The sequence below is a fragment of the Zingiber officinale genome, chromosome 1A (assembly GCF_018446385.1).
Source record: "Zingiber officinale cultivar Zhangliang chromosome 1A, Zo_v1.1, whole genome shotgun sequence".
Lineage (NCBI taxonomy): Eukaryota > Viridiplantae > Streptophyta > Magnoliopsida > Zingiberales > Zingiberaceae > Zingiber > Zingiber officinale.
The window spans coordinates 78,437,139-78,442,658 of NC_055987.1; the positions used below are offsets into that span (position 1 = coordinate 78,437,139).

Here is a 5,520-nt window from a genome sequence, read left to right on the forward strand (position 1 = left end):
TAGATATGAGACTTAAATACTAATTTAGCTCATCTAAGGCTCGAATTAGGTTGACTAAGCCGGATGACTTGCTCTTGGTCAAACCTTCTTCAATAGTAGCTTTGGCCTTCACATCTTCAATTAGCACATTAAGTGCTTCCTTCATCTTTTTAGCCCTAGCCCTTGTAATTGGTCCTCCATTGATGCATAATGGATCATCATTAATATCTGGAGTGGATTGAGCATGACCCATATCACTAGCTTGTTGCGCAACTTGTTCTCTTTCATTTATTCCATCATTCCCCCTCTCCTCAAAAGGATTCGTCCTTGAATCTTGATCACCTACATCAAAAGGAGAAAGATCAGAAACATTAAATGTGGCACTCACATTATACTCACCTGGTAAGTCAAGCTTGTATGCATTATCATCGATTCGAGCAATGACTTGAAATGGACCATCTCCTCGTGGATGCAACTTAGTACGACGTTTAGCTGGAAATCTTTCCTTCCTCATATGAACCCAAACCCAATCTCCGGGTTCAAAGATCACTTTCTTTCGTCCCTTGTTGGCTTGCGTAGCATATTGTTCAATCCTCTTTTCAATTTGCAATCGAACTTTCTCATGCAGTTGCCTCACAAACTCATCTTTTCTGGTACCATCTAAACTGGCACGCTCAGAGATAGGCAAAGGCGATAAATCTAAAGGAATTAAAGGTTTGAACCCATATACCACTTCAAAAGGAGAAAAATTAGTAGTAGAATGCATAGATCTATTATAAGCAAATTCAACATGTGGTAAACAATCTTCCCAACCTTTTAAATTCTTTTGAATGATAGCTCTCAACAAAGTAGATAAAGTTCGATTTACTACCTCAGTTTGTCCATCTGTTTGTGGATGACAAGTTGTGGAAAACAAAAGCTTTGTTCCTAACTTTCCCCACAATGTCTTCCAAAAGTAGCTTAGAAACTTTGCATCACGATATGAAACTATGCTCCTCGGTACTCCATGAAGTCGCATGATCTCCCTAAAAAATAGATCAGCAATATGGTTAGCATCATCTGTTTTCCTACAAGGAATAAAATGAGCCATTTTAGAAAATCTGTCCACAACCACAAAAGTAGAATCCATACCTCGTTTAGACCTTGGTAGTCCTAAAACAAAATCCATGGAAATATCAACCCAAGGTTCACTAGGAATTGGTAAAGGTGTATACAGTCCATGAGGTAAAGATCTAGATTTCGCTTGCCTACATGTAATACACTTCTCACAAAATTTAACTACATCCCGTTTCATTTGTGGCCAAAAGAAATGCTCTACCAACACTTCTAGAGTTTTTTTAACTCCAAAATATCCCATTAGTCCCCCACCATGAGATTCTTGGATTAATAATTCCCTTAATGAACAATTAGGCACACACAACCTATTCACTCTAAAAAGAAACCCCCCATGTCTATAAAACTTCCCAAATGCAGTATGTTCACAAACTTCAAACACATTTCCAAAGTCAGAATCATTAGAATATAAATCTTTATTGTATTCAAATCCTAACAATTTAGTGTTTAAAGTAGAGATCAAGGTATACCTTCGAGACAAAGCATCAGCAATAATGTCTTCCATACCTTGTTTATACTTGATCACATAAGGGAATGATTCAATGAATTCTACCCATTTTGCATGACGTCTATTCAACTTACTTTGGCTCTTCAAATGCTTCAACGATTTATGATCAGTGTGAATAACAAACTCTTTGGGCCACAAGTAATGCTGCCAAGTCTCTAAAGCCCTCACCAATGTATACATCTCCTTGTCATAAGTTGGATAGTTCAAAGCTGCTCCGCTGAGTTTCTCACTAAAATAAGCAAGGGGTCGACCTTCTTGTATTAGCACAGCTCCAATACCTATTCCTGATGCATCACACTCAATTTCAAAAGTTTTAGCAAAGTTAGGTAATGCAAGTAATGGTGCTGAACTTAGCTTCTCCTTAAGTAAATTGAAAGTTGAAACTTGTTCACTATCCCAACGAAACCCAACATTCTTTTTAACAACTTCAGTCAAGGGTGCAGCTATAGAACTAAAATTTTTAACAAACCTTCTGTAGTAACTTGCCAACCCATGAAAGCTACGTACCTCAGTTATCATTTTTGGTGTTGGCCATTCACGTATTGCCTTAACCTTTTCTTTATCAACCGCTATTCCCTTAGCACTAACAATATAACCAAGAAACTCTATCTGATTAGTGCGAAAAGAACATTTTTGAAGGTTAGCATACACTTTTTCATTTCTCAAAACAAGTAGAACTTTTTGTAAATGATTAAGATGTTCATCTAAATTTTTACTATAAATCAAGATGTCATCAAAATATACTACAACAAAGTTCCCAATATAAGCACGTAAAATATGGTTCATTAATCTCATGAAAGTACTAGGTGCGTTAGTTAGGCCAAATGGCATGACTAACCATTCATACAAACCGTACCTAGTCTTAAAAGCAGTTTTCCATTCATCTCCCTCACGCATGCGAATTTGATGATAGCCAGACTTCAAATCAATTTTAGAGAAAATGCAAGAACCATGTAGTTCATCTAGCATATCATCTAATCTAGGAATAGGATGACGATACTTTACCGTAATCTTGTTGATAGCCCTACAATCAACGCACATCCTCCAAGTTCCATCCTTCTTAGGCACAAGCAAAACAGGAACTGAACAAGGACTCAAACTTTCTCGGACGTATCCTTTTCTCATCAATTCTTCAACTTGCTTTTAAAGCTCCTTCATCTCCATAGGATTGCTCCTATAGGCTGGTTGATTAGGGATAGCTGCTCCTGGGATGAAGTCAATTTGGTGCTCTATTCCCCTAAGTGGTGGCAATCCATCAGGAACTTCTTCAGGAAAGACATCATCAAATTCCTGCAAAAGAGATTTAACAACACTAGGCAAAGAATGGTTAAGATTGTTAGTGTTGAAATAAGCCTCCTTATACAAAAGTATAATCATCGGCTGTTGAAAATAAAAAGCTCTCTTAACCACTCTTTCTTTTGCATAAATGCTCCCTTTTTTACTCTCTATATTTTTTGTTTCTTTTTCATTCTTTTTTTCACTCATCTCATCCTCACTTTTTCTTTTCTCACACTCCTTTTCTTTTCCATTTTTTTTCTCTCACAATCTTTTTTTTTCACTCTCATTTTTTATCCTCAATTGATCTTCATATACTTGCTTAGGAGTTAATGGTACAAGAGTTACAAGTTTACCATGCATCTTAAAAGAATATTTATTTGTGAACCCATCGTGTATGACCCTCCTATCAAATTGCCATGGTCTACCTAAAAGCAAATGACTTGAATGCATTGGTACTACATCACAAAGAACATCATCATGATACCTCCCAATGGATAATGAAACCAATACTTGCTTAGTGACCTTAACCTCCCCGCAATCATTCAACCATTGTAGTTTATAAGGTCTAGGATGTTTAGTGGTTGGTAAGCATAATTTCTCAACCAAGATAGTACTAGCAACATTAGTGCAACTTCCTCCATCTATAATCATACTACATACCTTGTCTTTGATGTGGCAACGGGTATGAAATATGTTGTCTCGTTGTTCTTCATCTTCTTCCTTCACTTGCACATTTAGAGCACGCCTAGTGACAAGGGTTTCGCCTTCAACGACATACTCTTCTACATCACTTTCCATCAATGGTGGCAAGGCATTATCATCTTCAGACTCACTCTCAGTTTCAATATCACCATTTTCTTTCAAAAACATACTTCTTTTGTTTGGACATTGTGAAGCGATATGTCCTCTTCCCAAACACTTAAAGCATTTAATATCTCTATTTCTTGAAGATTGGATAGGTTCTTTACCTTTAACCAATGGAGAATTAGCATCTTTATTCTTCAAAAACTCAGTCTTACTCTTTGATGCAACTTTATCATCTCTTTTGTTCCAACTAGATTTCCAAGTGGATGAATTAGAACTTTGAACATGTTTGATTGAACCCTTCCTTTTGAGTTGCCTTTCAACTTTCATGGACATATGCACCATATCTTCAAGCTCCACATAATGTTGCAACTCTACTATATTTGCAATTTCTGAATTCAAACCTTGTAAAAATCTTGCCATGGTTGCTTCTCGGTCCTCCTCCACATTGGCTCAAATCATGGCAATCTCCATCTCTTTGTGGTATTCCTCCACGGTCTTGGATCCTTGGGTTAGACTTTGTAGCCGTTGGTACAAATCTCGATAGTAATGTGATGGAATAAACCTCTTCCTCATAATTGATTTCATCTCTTCCCAAGTGCCAACGGGTCTCTCGTTGTTTCTTCTCCTGCTTAGAATAACTTAATCCCACCAAATAATAGCATAATCAATAAATTCGACAGCAGCAAGTTTTACCTTCTTCTCTTCAGAGTAGTTGTGACAATCAAATACTAATTCCACTTTCTTTTCCCACTCCAAATATGCGTCTGGATCACTTTTGCCTTGAAAAGAAGGAATCTTCAATTTGATATTTCCCAAGTTTCTATCAACATAATCAGTCATCCTTCCCCTTCTACCACCAATTCTGATGCCACCAGATCTGCCACTAGAAACTCTATCATCAATGTCCTCAGAAATGTCATCATCATCATCGTTGTTGTCTTCACGGTTATATTGCCTTGAAATTCGTGTGGGAACTCTACCAGCTTGGCTATTTTGCAATTCAATAATTACAGCATCTTATCTCTTCAATCTGTCGAGGATTTGATTGAATCTGATTTCCATGCGTTCCAAGTGTTGTCTCAAGGCACGTTGTTCAAGTGTTTCTCTAGGTCTTGCTTCTTCTCCACTTGTCGCCATTAATGCAATCTATTGTCACTCAATCACTCAACTCGCTAATGTTATCTCTTTAAGGAACTTAGAATTGGGCAATTCCTTGTAAACGATCGTTGACTGATTGAAAATCCCAAAGGTATAGGATAAAAGAAAGGAAATGATAGAAGAATGCAAATTGCAGAATTGAAAAATTAAATTAAGTTCAGAAAGGAAATTTGCTAGAATTGAATCTAGGCAAAACTTATGCGAATGCGGGACTAAGAGATAAAGATATTTGAAATAAGAACTGAAAAGGATCTTGCCAGAACTTAATTTAGGCAGGTGTAGAATTAAATCTAGGCAAAACTTTAAAAGAAATGCGGAATAGGAAAGTGAAAGTATATTAGGCAAAACTTTAAAGGAAATGCGGAATAGGAAAGTGCAAGTATATTAGGCAAAACTTTAAAGAAATTGCGGAATTGGAAGGTGCAAATATACTAGGCAAATTATTAAAGAAAAATGCGGAATTGGAAAGTGTAAATATAATAGGCAAAACTTTAAAAGAAATGCAGAATTGGAAAGTACTAGTATAGAAATAACAATTCCCTACACTCAACTTTTTTTTTATTTTTTTTTCGATTTTTTTTTTAATTTCGGCCCTTTTTTTTGCCGAAAAAAATATATATTTTTTTTAATTTCGGCATTTTTTTTTAGAATTTTTTTTTTTGCCGATTTTTTTTTTT

General features: G+C 36.2%; 1 pseudogene; it reads right to left on the bottom strand.

Moving 5' to 3' along the window:
• Positions 1-388: 388 nt before the first annotated feature.
• On the bottom strand, positions 389-4,495 carry LOC122005673 (annotated as a pseudogene).
• Positions 4,496-5,520: the final 1,025 nt, after the last annotated feature.